Raw genomic sequence first — 14,218 nt, 5'->3', positions numbered from 1 at the left:
GAAATTCATTCAGCAGAATAAATGGAGAGCAAAAGAAGTCAGAAGTTAACAGGGTCGTTTTGGCATTCAAATACTAATTTCTGAATACTGATTTTCATCTATGATCCCATCGAAACCCCTCATGCCCGTGTTGTACGTGACTCATATCTGTTATTAGTAGAAAAAAAAAAAACTCTTGACCCACGTGTTCATTTTCTACATCGGTAACGTCATATTCATTGCCATTTCCCTGCGTCATGACCAGAAACAAAAACACCATTACTGCAGTAGCGATACAAAGCAAAACTAGCATTGCAAGCCTTCATCACCAAGATTATTGTCTCTGACAGCTTGCCAACAGTATATTATTAGAGCAAAATGATGAAATAAAGTTCAGATACAAAGCTTTTATGCTGTTTTTACAGCTATTAGTGCCATTTCAGAGATCTCTGTGTGTGTGTGTGTGTGTGTGCGCGTGTGACTGGAGGGGTAATATGCACAGTAAAGTCTCAATCGCTGTATAGTTGTATTGTCGGGTATCGGATATCCAGCCGATCTCAGACCACATACGAACAGGACTCCGATCTGATAAGTAGATGTTTGTTTTCAGTAATTCAGATCTTGTTATAGGAAAATTTTCCAAAATGGTCATAGCAGAGGTCATGTGGATAAGGTGATTAGGGGAAATTGAAAGTAAAACCACAACAAACTGGGAATATGAGAACCTGGAAATGTAAGGCTTTGGGAATATTCCAAAGTTTTAAAATGCTATTTTTTCCCCAACTGTACCTGTAGCTCATAAGTGTAACATACTGTATATTGAAAAGTATCCAACCACTTCCTAAATATTTTCCAAACCATGGATGGATGTCGGATGTAAAAAAAAGAAAAGAAAAAGAAAACGCTTCCAGACGGGTATAAACTTAGGGGCATGAGCAAGGTTTTTATCAGACTTCTAGGAATATTTTCCTGTAATATTGTATATAATATAATGGCTTATTTTATTACCTTACACTCTTTGTTTTCATCTTTATTCTATAAAATATATCCTCTGTTTAAAATAGAGAATGAAAAAGATACTTGCAACATTTTTCATATAGAAATTTTACCACTGAAGGTTTTTGAAGGTGTGAAATATATTCATTGCAAAAACAAACAAAAAAAAGGGGTTGATGGTTGCATAAGCTTTCACCTGCCTTGTATAGTACTGTACTTGGTAACACCTTTGTCAGGGATTAGAATTGTTCTGGAATATGTTTCTAGCAGCATTGCACATCTGGTTCCTGATACAGTATGTTTGCCCATTTGTCTTAGTAAAAAGTCTATGTTGTGCCATCAGATTGATGTCTGGGTGTGCCCGAGCTAACACATTCAGTTTCTTTGGCCACTCTAGTGTAGCTTTGGCAGTTTCGTTGTCCAGATGGAAATCTCTTTCTTGAGGAGACTTAAAGTTTTCTTCTGGAATTGCCCAGAATTTGAATCCATACATTACCCCTTAACTCAGCCCTGACCAATTTCCAGTTTCCTCATCCCTGCTGATAAAAAGCATGCACATACCAGCATCGTGCTTTACTTTACGATGGTGTTAGTGGTCGGTTTCCATCAGATAAAGTATTCTGCTAAGCTTAAAAAGTTACAATTTAGTCTGATCAGACCGGAGACGTTTCCTCCAAAATGGTCACTACAAAGGGATGTTTTTATATATTTATTCCAGTTCTATTGCAGCCATCCCATGTGTCCTGAAAGTTCTAGGAGACTCACACATACCGATAACAGCTCCATGACCTGCAACTCATATACAATGTCCTGGAAATTGTTGAGAGAGACTGTGTGCGCATAATTATTCATCTCTTTGTGATGAATGGACTTTTCTTAGAAGCAAAAACAAAAAAAAAAAACACATACTTCACCCCAAATTACTGTAAAAGTGTACTCTCCCCAAAAATAATAATGAAAATAATGGCAGTTTTGCTCGCTGCACTGTTTGCAACATTGACTTTTTCATTGCCCATGGTGGGTTAAATGGTTGTAAAATACATGTTAAGGTAAAATTGATTTTATTATTTAAACTACCGTAGCTGTTCGCGGCATGGTAGCAAGTCCCGCCTCACATCTATGTGCATGGAGTTTGTATTTTCTCCTCATGGTTATTGGATTTCTTTTGGGAATTTCAGTTTCCTCCAGTTTCCTGATACAATTCAAAACGTGAAGATTAGGTAATTGGAGTTTACAAATTGCTCATAGTGTGTAAATAAGTGTGTGTGTACCCTGCAATGGTTTGGCGAGAAGAGATTTAAGTCTCCTGGGATAGGCTCCAGGCCCCCAGCTACCCTGTATACAGGATAAAGCAGTATAGACAAAGAGTGAGTAAGCACCCTGTACTGAGGTCCCCTATCTGATAATGAGGTTAAACTTTCTGTATACTTCAAAGTTCAAATACAAGATAAAAACAACCCCATAAATTAAATTATGCTTAAAATATAATAGGATTTTTTTTTATGTTACATTTTCTGCATATACTCAAGATAGTTGAAATTAATTAAATTTCAAAGCAGTGTTATTAATATAGGACTTTTAACAATAGTTTTTATTTCAAAGCAAAAATCCAAAAACTACAGAAATGAGTTTGATGTTAAATTAAAAAAAATAAGTAAACAATTTGTTAAAATCATTAAACAAAGTAGTATACAAGACAATACAATAGCTCTTTATTTCTTTAGGGAGAACAAAATACTAAAAAGGACTATCACAGGGTAGACCATTCAGGAATTTTACAGTTCTTTTTAGCCAAATTTCTCAGAATAGAAGTTACAAGGGCTGAGGTGTACCTTATATGTTCCAATATCAAGCACAACTTCTTGTCCAGGCATGTAAGCACTCAAGCAATTATTCAGGATAATGTTTCTGATGTCTGATAGTTAGGGGGCAGGGAACTGATGTCCAGCAAGATCGCCCTAAAATGAGATTTTCCAGGTTGAGACGCTTTTCATTGTAGCCCCGGTAATAAAAAAAAGTTTAGGTCAGTTGTTTTTCATCTGTGTATTCTTAAGTAACCAGCCTGTGCCTATTTCCCATAATGTGCTTCATGGTTTTGACGTGGAAAAGTGCTGCTTTGAACGATCATGCAATAAAATGAAATCTGTAACTGTCTTAGAATCTTTAAGCCAAAAGTCAAAAAAGTTATTAGAAACTACTGAATAACGTGCATTAGTGCAAAGATACTGTATGTTGTTTCAATTGAGTCTTTTTGTGAAGCAATCTTTATGCAGATGCATTGTTTTTGTTGTCTAGTGAAATAGATCAATTTCTTTTAGAAACGTATCTGTTTTTTATATTTGCTTGGCATTGCTGTGCTCCTGTAGGCCCATAGCAAGCATTTATTATCCAAGCTACCGAGCAATTTTCATTACTGCGAAGCTGACGTTCACTGATCTGGCAAGTGTACTCTGAGAAGAAGTATCGATGTAGACTGGCTCATTTAGATTTTCCTGATGATTGTGAGATTTATTACACTCTCTCCGCCTCTAGCATTCAAGATCCGTGAAAAAATCTGTTCCAGCAAATGAAAATGAGCTGCAGAGTATCTCAGCCAACAAGAAACCTCCGTCGACACTCGTTAAAAAGATGGGAAAATATGTTTGACGTTAGCATGGTCATTTCAAGTGGGACTGCATGTGGCTTGATGTTGATATGGACATTAAATCAGCAGAATTCCTCCAATATTTTCACATCGTTTCATTGCCATAAGAATAGGAGAAGCTCAGAGTACAGAAGGAAAAGCAGAACACAACCACCACAAAATGCAACGCAGGCACAAATGATATGGTGAGACATGAACTTGATATTTTGTATGAAAAGATGCGTTTTTTTTAAATCAAACCTCAAATGTTCCTCTCTTTTGTCTTGGCTTGAGCAATCGTTCACCTCAAAAAAAGGTTAGACTATGACATACATTTAAAACAAAATCGACAGACCTTCGACACGCCTGGTTATTTGCATTTAAAAGGGTGTAACGTTGGCACTAGCTAGCTCTTATATGATATTGTATAGCACCCACTGAAACCTATCAGCATATTTCTTTTAGAAAGACACTTAAACACACACTCATGCACTGTATGAGCTCTCACATGGTAGCCAACGTTTCTCTGCCAGCAACCCAGAAAAAAAGCAGTAAAGATTTATAGAGCACCTTGGTCTGTGGCCCGTTAAGCGATCCCAGGTTCATGTCAGACACACTCTGAACGCTCTCAGACGCTTGTAGATGTAAGCAAACACGACAGTGCGCATGTGAAGGTGAGAATGAACTACATACCATCCTACATCCACCATCGTTCTCCGTTCTCCTCAGCTTTCCATGTTGCAGCTCAGGGATCGTGAAGGGGTAGATGGATGATTTGGCCTAAATACGAAACCTTGCGAGAAACCTCCAAGTTTAAATAAAACAATCCTTTCAGGAATGTTCTGTTAACTACCTGGATAATAAATACTGTGACAGTACCTGGACTCCAGTACTGCAGGTGGTGTGTTTTAAGCAAAAATTCTGTATGAACCGTTTTTTTTTAAGAGTGAAGTTTTTCGGGATGGTAAAATTCATGGAAATTGCTTATGTATGTTTAAATGTAATGATCGCGACAAAGTTAAAGGTTAGCAATGTCGCGTTGCACCTTTATGATCTGGGTTCGAGTCCCGCCTCGGACTTTGCGTGCGTGGAACTTGCATGTTCTCCCTTTGCTTGGTGGGTTTCCTCCTGGTACTTTGATTTCCTCCCACAGTCCAAAGGCATGCAGATTAGGCTAACTGGGGTTCCCAAATTGCCAGTAGTGTGTAAATATTGACCAGAGGTCCTATCACGGTTGTAAAAATAGGAATAAATACAATAGTCTACAGAGGTTAATGGATCAATGGATGGAAAACCCTGGTTAATCCATAAATGGGAAAACGTGCACAATAAATAAAGCCTAGCTGTTGGTTAAATTATGCCTACTCACCTCAGTTAGCACATACTAGCTACTGCAGCAACTCACCTACTTACCTCAGTTACATGCTAGCTAGCTTAACTCTCTCTGGGATTAATAAAGTTCTTTGAATCTTGAATCTTTAGCTTGGCTTAAACTCTAAGCTAAACTTATTTAGCATTTGATTAAATTCTGTCATCAATACCAAACATGTCATTGCCTTTCAACTAGTGGTTAGCCGTTGCAAGGCAGCTGTCACTCAAATCGACCACGTCGTCTAGATGGTCGTTCATGAACGATTCGTTCTTTTTGAACGAATCTTTAACATGACTCAGATGAACGAGTAGTCTCGGAGAGTGCGCATGCGCAAAGCATCCTGCTCCTTTGTCACGTGACTCCCATAGACGATATGCGCTGCAATAGATTTAATGATGGTGAGTTATTCGTTCTGTTTATTATATTATGTCCTTAGTTGCATTGTAATATTTTCATGACTGGAACTATAACCAAAATTTTTGTATGTAGACGTATTGGGGGTCTTTTTTATTGAAAACGCAACATTTTAATTCATTTCTGATCAAATGAACGAAATGACTTAAAAAAAAAAAAGATTCGTTCATTTTGGTGAACGAGATTCAAAGAACCGAGTCACTAAAATGATTCAAATTTCCCATCACTCTGCCCCCAGTGGAAGTTCGAGGAACTGCACATTTTGCCACTTTCATGTTTTCAGGATTTTAAACTATTGGTCATTGCTGTAAAGGGAAAATGACATTCCTGAGGACCCAACTTTACAAATACACTAATACACTGCAAGCGGTTTGAAAATATCAGTCAGCCTAAAAACATGTAGAGGTGTACACTTTGAAGCCAATCAATTTCGCAATCAAAACTGTTTATACAGTATGTAAATGTATGCAAATGTAATAGTGTATATTTTTTCTAACTGGATTTTCATAAATACCAAATTTGTGCAGTGTAAATATGAATGCTGTGATTGATTTACAGTAATAAACATGAGTCCAGCTCGATAAATGGCTTGTTGTTTTCACAGCTACTCATAATCACTGGCGTGTTCGTGTGATCTTTTCATGTTCAAACATTTCACACGTTCTACTTGAGCACACAAAAATACACACTTTCTATCTGCTCCCTGTTCTGGTTCCTTCTTATTGGCAGATTTTGAATAAACAGCAAGAATTTGGGGGGGGTGGTTGTGAATAACAAGATTTGGCTCATGCAGACGTATGAATGGAAAACAAAACATAATGTGAAAGGCTGAAATTTTCATTAGAAAGCAGCAAGCTGTTTTTTTGTATGTTTTTTTTTTTTTTTTTTATGGAGATGCAGGAATTAACAAAGTCCTGTTATAACTTTTATAATTTCAACACCTTACTTTTGGCCTCGAATTATATTATTAAAAAGTCAGCTTGCTCAGTCCCTGTCCGAGCATTCACAGTGTCCAGTCCCAGCATTTACAGTGTCCAGTCCAAGACTTTTACAGCCTCCTAAATTCATGTCTTATGGATTACGAACCACTGGTTTTATCAATCAGATATCTCAAAGCCAAGACTGTTTCTGCCAACTTAAACAAGACCAAAGAAAGATCTCAGATTATTTCCAGCTTTACCCAGCGTTAGTCCGTGCTCATGCATTGGTTTTGTCAGTCAGTCCTGACCTGATGAGGGTCAAGTATTCTGCTCTTTAGTAGCTCTGGACCGAACCCAGCTGGATGGAAAAGCATACAGACAAGAGAGCTGGGACTAGAGTGAAAAATCTGCCAGACTCATCTGCTTTCACTTCATATCCCATCCTTCTGTGTTGGTTTCATTTCCAGCTCTGCTGCCTCGAATGGCACGGTGAAGCTCACACCGTGACTTGAGACATTTTCATACGGCTTGGGTGTTTAAATTGAATTTATCAGCAGACACTTTAAACACACTTGAATATTTGGCTTGCTCTTGAATGTTTTAGCTGTCTTGCGGAACGGTTATAATTAGAGACAGGGCAGGAAAACTAATTCATTTTGGTCTTCTCTTGGACATCTTTTGACCTCAAATAGAAGATATACTGTGAATTAGATTTGAAAGGAAACATTGGCAAGCTTTGTCTCACTGCTACGTTTTAATAAGTTGGAACATCGGAGCTGTCTTCCATGTGAGCACTAACTGCAGAACATGAGCATATATATTTATCTTTTCATACGATTTTGACATACTGAGACGACTTCAATTTATAGTGATTGAACTGAAAGGCACACAGAGCCAGTGATGAGGATCTCCATCATGCCGAGCACCTTGGTGCATTTTTGTTCTTGTGCTGAGCTGAATATTTCTAAATGAGATAATTAGAATAATTTCCTTATTCAAATCTAAAATAAGTTCTGACTTTCGCGAGAATATAAAGCAGGAAAAAAAGGTACGCGATGAAAGCTGAAGCGATTTAAATAAAGTGTTCTTCTGTATCTGTAACGTACCTCCAGAACATCATTAGTGTGTAACAAAAAAATTGGCTTGAAGGTGTTGATTATGTATGCTCTGACTGCATTGCTGGCTGAAAGACGAAGTACAGGTTTAATACTCAGGATGAACTTTCTGATGAACAAAGCTTTTAAAGCTGTAGTAAAAGAGACTCTAAGCTGGAGTAAAACATTTGAACGTTTTGAAGAAGGTCGTATGGCAGTGAATGGCCGAGGTGGCTCAGAGACCACTACAGTCGTTTCTCGAAGATTCAGAATGGAATGGCTGAGGCTTGAAAATCAACAACAACTTGTTGCCAACAAGCGGAAGAGACGCATGAAGAGACGAGTAAGAGACGCATCTGTCTGTGGGAACTAAACACACTATCATTCACAAACACTACACTACTTGCAAGTTATAGGAACTTGTCTGCGAGTTATTGCTACATCTCCCGTACAGTCCTGACCTCACGCCAACCTGTTTTTACATGTTTGCCACATTAAAGGAGTTCCTGGGAGGCCAGGGTTTTAGACATAAAGCAGGCAGTTTAATCATGTCTCCGGCATAGTAAGACAACTTTCAATCTTATCCAAGCATGAGTGAGACGCTCGGACACCTTTTTGATTAAAGTGCCTTTTCTAGCATCCATTCATTTTCTAGCAATGCACCAGTGCTAACCACTTAGTAACCAAGCTGTTCTTTTGTGCCACACTTGATGATGAAATAAATAATATTTTTGCACTAAGAAAGAGGAATTTCTAGAGCCGATTTTATAGCTGTTATATCCTAAGTGATTACAGGAGCGAACTTGTTTTCCGAATGTTCTACATCTAAGTTTAATTGTAGCAAAATCAAACATCATTATTCAATTAATAGCTATTGAAAATCAGAAGAAATAATCTCTTTCAGAACATGATGCCATTGGAAATTAATGAACTTTGGGATACAATGGTGATTTTGTTATCATGAGGTCATGTCCAACTTCCTTTCAGTAATATTTCTCTACAACAGCTCATCTCAAAGTGTGTTTTTTTCCTCTTAATTAGTGCGTTAGATGTGACATACTGTAAACAAGAAACTTGATGAATGTGTTTAGTCCACATTTTTGATATCAGTAATAACAGCTGTGCTCATTCTGCGTTATTTCAAAGTAATCGAATCCAGGCTGTGTTAGGAATGCTAACTGCTGTATGTGAGTAACAAGGGGGGGGAAGCATATCTGACAAGCTACTGTATGTGCTCCTCACAAAGGAAAGGTTATTCAGGTATAAAAAAATTTCCAGGCTCTATCTTTTAAACAGATACACAAAAAGGTACTGTTGTAGCTGTTTCTCCTCGGTGGCTGCTCTGTTTACTGTGATATTTAATGAAAGCTAAAGCCAGATCCTGTCACTGTTAATAAAAGGGAATATTTAATGGTTTGCAACAAAGCGAGAAGCCGAAATATGATGCAGTTATTCTTGTAGTCCAAATATCATGCAATTATCCTTTTGTATATAAAAGCAGCATGTCGGTACACAGCAAACCAGACTTTCAGGTGGTCCTGAGTCGGTTCCAGGATTACTGCTAGGTTATAGGTCCATGTTTGATTGGCATTTGGCTGACTAGACCATGGAATGCAAATGTGCTTTGAATTTTTTTTTCATTCTTTTTTTTTTTTTTTTTTTAACGAGAAAACAGGATATCGACACAGCAGGTCATGCACGAAGCATTTGACCGGAGGGTAGAGGTCAGCGATCTCTGGAGCCCTTAAAGCAGCTATGCGCGTGGAGGAAATTTATCGCCTAACAAAGGAAGCATGCAGCACCTTGCAGTTAGGTGCATGAACCCATTCAGACAGCCCTGTTGCTCTACCTACAATATATTCCACCATTTTCTGCTGCAATCTGAAACAGGGTCTTCCTGTCTATTAAGTCTGTGCAAAACATCAACCATCGAAAAAGTAATTGACTCTTTTCTCGCCCTTTATAAAAGAGGGCTGAATTAATTTAGCAAGCTGTGTTGCGTGGACGGAATTCGGTGCCCCGCACAAAAAAAAAAAAAACCCAGATGGAAACGATGCGCTTTTGAGAAATTAGTTTGCCGTCTTTCAAAACCGTCCTGTTAGACCGAAAGTCACAGCTGCCTTTACATATGGCCTTCAGAAAAGTCTCCAAGCCTGGATGGGTTTGGAAAACAAACATACACACACACACACACACACACAAAAAAAAAAAACGTGACTTTTAGGTCAAGGCGATGTTTGCTACAAGCGTCTCATTTTCATGACTTTTTAAACGTCACTAATAATTACTTTGGAAAGTGGTTACTGAATCCACATTCAAATGCTAAAATGTCAACATGGTTCGTTGTTTTATGACACCTTTAATGAAGGTTAGTTTGGCGAGTGTTTTCGTGGGTGGCAAATCTATAAACACCTCTTTTTCTGTCCCGGTTTCCGCTTCTTGTGTTTGCAAAACTAACACCAAAAGACCTCATCGACCCTGATGTTTCTTTCTCTATGGAAACACATCCTCTTGTTTGGAAACTCAAACTTCTCAAAGTGTAAAAGATATGCAAAATTCCACATTTTACGGCACCTTTAATGATCTGCTTGGTGGACACCACGTCCTTACTTACGAGGTCTAATACCTTATATTTCTTATATATTTCAACATAATGTTTATTTAATTATGGAAACTGCTGATTTTGATTTCATACTTTCTCTAGAAATTCCATAGAACATTTGGTATAGTAGAACTGTTTACACTGAACAGCTGTGACATCAACACCACCACCAGGTGTACTGAACAACATTGATCAGCAACTACACATGGTACGGTCAAAAGCTTGGACACACTTTCTAATTCCATGGTCTTTCCTTATTTTTTTTTATTTCTTTCTACATTATAAAACAAAGCTGAAGATGTCCAAAATACACAATAAACCCCTTTGAACCCAAAATCCACAAAAGAGAAACAGTAGAAATGTTTCTGCTACTTACAGTACAGTATGCTCTGTAAATCCTTCATAACGGCTTTAATCTGAGGTGCTGTTTCTTAAAGTAATTGGTGATTTCTGAGGCTGGTGACTCTAAATGAACTTCTCTTCTGCAGCAGAGGTAAGTTTTGGTCTTGCTCTCCTGGGATGGTCTTCATGAGAGACAGTTTCATCATGATTCTTCAAGGGTTTCATTGTTGTTAATTAAGTACTTATTTCCATTTGTGTTAGTTCAGAGTTTTGAAATCTCCAGAAAAACTGGTGACAGGATCATGGTTACCCAAGTCTCACCCATGCACACCAGGCTTTTCTTCTTATCCAAGAGAAAAACCAATGCATCACTAATCAGTGAAGAAAATTAAGGCTGATAGGCAAGATAAAAATGCACTAGAACAACCCACTGTGCCACACACCGCGCCCAGCAGAAAAAGAGCCCAAAGCCATTGACTGACCCGGCCTCTAAACTCTTCAGGTCCCAATCCGATTGAGCGGCAGACAATCAGTTCTGATCCATGGAGGTCCCACCAATGCAAGCCACAGCACCCAAAGTATCCAGTGCCAATGTCCTGATGCCAGCACACCCCAAGAGGTCTTGTGGAGCCATTCCCCGAGGTGCCAGGGTCACCCTGTTGGCAAAAGGGAAACCTAAAACCTAGGTTATTATAATACTAATGGTTGTAATTAAGATTACAGCGGATTGGTGTATATTTCAAAGCAAGAGTTGCATAGTTTAATAATACAGATTTTCCTCCTGAATGGACAAACTGTACTTTCCTATCTTAGCTACAAAAGAAGTAAAAGGTATCACTTTGATATAAGCTCCAGTGGAAAAAAAAAAAAAAAGGGATGGCGGAAAGCTTTTAGGACTTCGCCAAAAGTAATGAGTGAGGCATTACTTTCTTCATCCACGAAACGAGAAACAAATGATGATGACCTTGCCTAAAGACTGAAAACTGTTTTCCGAGAAAGTAGCAGTTAAACGAGCTCGTATGTGTGTGTTTAAAGATGAATAGTGAGCGGTTTGCGGTGATATTTTATAGATTCTTGGTGGGCGAAAACAAAGCGTCTGCTATGCTTTGTTGGTCATTATACCACAGAGCTGTCGAACGGTTGGTTCTGATTGGTCAGAAGGTGTGGAGTAATGTGTTAGAACAGCAGCTCTGACTGGAAATTCAGCTCTAATATGTTCTAAGATTTATTAATTTTTATGTCAGCAACGTACACAGGGTCTTGTACAGCAGAGGTGTTACACGAATTGCTTTTTAAAAGGTGCGTAACTGTTGTTAGGGAAGGTTTTCTACATTTAATTAATATTCATGGAAGGATTGTTTTTGGCATTAATTATTAAAAATGTATATCTTTGAGTGGGAAAAAAATGTGCATTGACAAAATGATTAACACACTTCAGGACATGCTTTTCTAGAAAACTAATCAACTTCTGAGTGACATGCTTTGCATTAGGCACCGTCCCTGATTTTTTTTTTTTCCTGTAAAAGAACACCATCAAGGGCTACATTCTATTTAGTCTGCCTTGTATATTGATGTTTGTCTCGAGCTATGCTTTAATCTTAAACCAAATCATTACTTCAGACCCAGAACACTTCCTGTACTAATGTTACACAGATTAGATAATTGACATTTGGTTATTTGACTAACTTCATGTCATGTATTTCATTGAAAACAGGACTTAATCTTGTTTTTTTTTTAATCTCTCACAGGGATGAGCATACTTTCTGAGCTGTTCTCATGAGTCCCTATGTGTGCCTCTCATCTGTGCTCGGGTGCCAAGCACAACAGCTCTGAGAAATATAAATCGGATGCGTTATAACAGTGGAAGAGGAAGCCTTGTGTCTACTAACTTCATGTCGTAACTTCGTGTCTACGCAAGCAGTCCTTTGAACTCCTGTTGTATACGCATTATAGTGATCTAAATAAGTTTTTACCCCCTTCCTTTTTTGTTTTTTGGCATATTTGTCACACTCATTTGTAAAATTATGATTCCATTTATTAAGGGAAAAAAGCTGTCCAAACCTTCCCGGCCCTTTGTGAAAAAGTCATCCCTCCCCTTCTACCACTACACCCAAACCTGATACCTCCAGGTACTCCGGTTTCCCCCCCACAGTCCAAAGACATGCAGATTAGGCTAATTGACATTCACAAATTGCCCATAGTGTGTGCGCATGTGTGCCCTGTAATGGATTGGCACCCGTTTCAGTGTGTACCCCGCCTCGTGCACTAAGCCTAGATAGACTCCAGGCCCCCCGTGACCCTGAATACAGGATAAAGTAGTATAGATGATGAGTGAGTGAGTGAATGAGTGAGTGAATGTGACATGGACATTAGTACCAGATAGGCTGATCTGAGTATTTCTGAAATAAATATCTTACTGGGATTAATTTTCATGCCAACCATATTTAGGGTTTACATAAAATGGTATGAAAAAAAGAAACTATCCAGGGAGGTGGCTGAAAATGCCTTTTTGATGCCAGAGATCAGAGGAGAATGACCAAATGTGTTGGAACTGTTAGAAAGACAACAGTAACTTAAATAACATCTTGTTGCAGCTGAAGTATGCTGAAGAACATCTCGGAACCTACACCCTTAAAGCAGATGGGCAATAGCAGTAGAAGACCACACCAGGTGCCCCTAACAGGAAACTGACGCTGCAATTGGCATGGGCGCACCAAATTTAGAGAATAAAAGATTGGAAAAATATTGCCTGGTCTGATAAGTCTGCAACATTTGGATGGTAGGGTTGGTACAGTAATTGGCATAAACAACTTAAAAGCATGGATCCATCCTGTCTTGTACAACTGGTTCCTGCTGGTGTTGGTGATGTAATGGTGTGGTGGAGATTTTATTAGCATACTTTGGGCCTCTTATTATGAATTGAGCATGGTTTAAATTCCATAGCCTCCTGAAAACTGTTGCTGATCATGTCCAAAATCATTTCAAACTGGTTTCTTGAACATGACAATAAAGTCACTAGTCACCAGATCTCACTCAAATACAGTAGAAGCCCTTTGAGATGTGAATGTGGTGGAATGGGTGATGCGCACCATGGATGTGCAGCTGACAAAATCTGCAGCAACTGCGTGATACTCTCATGTCAGTATGGACCAAAATCTCTAAGAAATATTCCCAGCAGGTTGTTGAATTTATGCCATGGAGAATTAAAGCATTTGTGATCCAACCCAGTACTAGCGAAGTGTAATGAAGTGGCCAGTGAGAGTAAATAGTAATTCGCCTCATAAGCTACAGTATAATGCGACTTATCCATTAATTAATTTGTTGACAGGATTTAATAGTTTTATTGATTTCCATGTCCTTTCGTTTTTTATTCATCTACAAATCCATGATGTACCCAAACTGAGTTGTTATACATTAACTCAAAATTTGATCATCCAATCTAGACTTTTTTTCCCTCAGTACTTTTTCCACCCACAGACAGCCTGAAGCACAGCGTCATTATAAATTCAAGTATCACAGAAGTCCATTAGATGTACTGAGAAAAATAATAAAATGAATAAAATAAAAAGTAAATGACAGCGTATTTCCAGAAGGTAACCATTAGAGACTGGTATATGTAATATTTAAAACAGAATAAGTCACAGCTTTGGGGCTCTTCTGTTATAGGAAAGTAATGGATGATGTAATGGTGTTATGCGAATTTGTTACTTTTATCACCTCAAAGTGGATTATTTTTCTATTTCAGTGGTTTATTCTTTATACACTAAAGCAATTTGCCATCAATAACAATCCTTATGAATAAAAGCTCACTATATTATATTACGTTTTAGCAATTAAGAAGATTTTTTTTTCCATTACCAGAATCATTTTTTTTAG

Source organism: Clarias gariepinus, chromosome 11 (genome assembly GCF_024256425.1).
Source record: "Clarias gariepinus isolate MV-2021 ecotype Netherlands chromosome 11, CGAR_prim_01v2, whole genome shotgun sequence".
Classification (NCBI taxonomy): Eukaryota; Metazoa; Chordata; class Actinopteri; order Siluriformes; family Clariidae; genus Clarias; species Clarias gariepinus.
Note: the sequence above shows the minus strand (reverse complement) of the source record.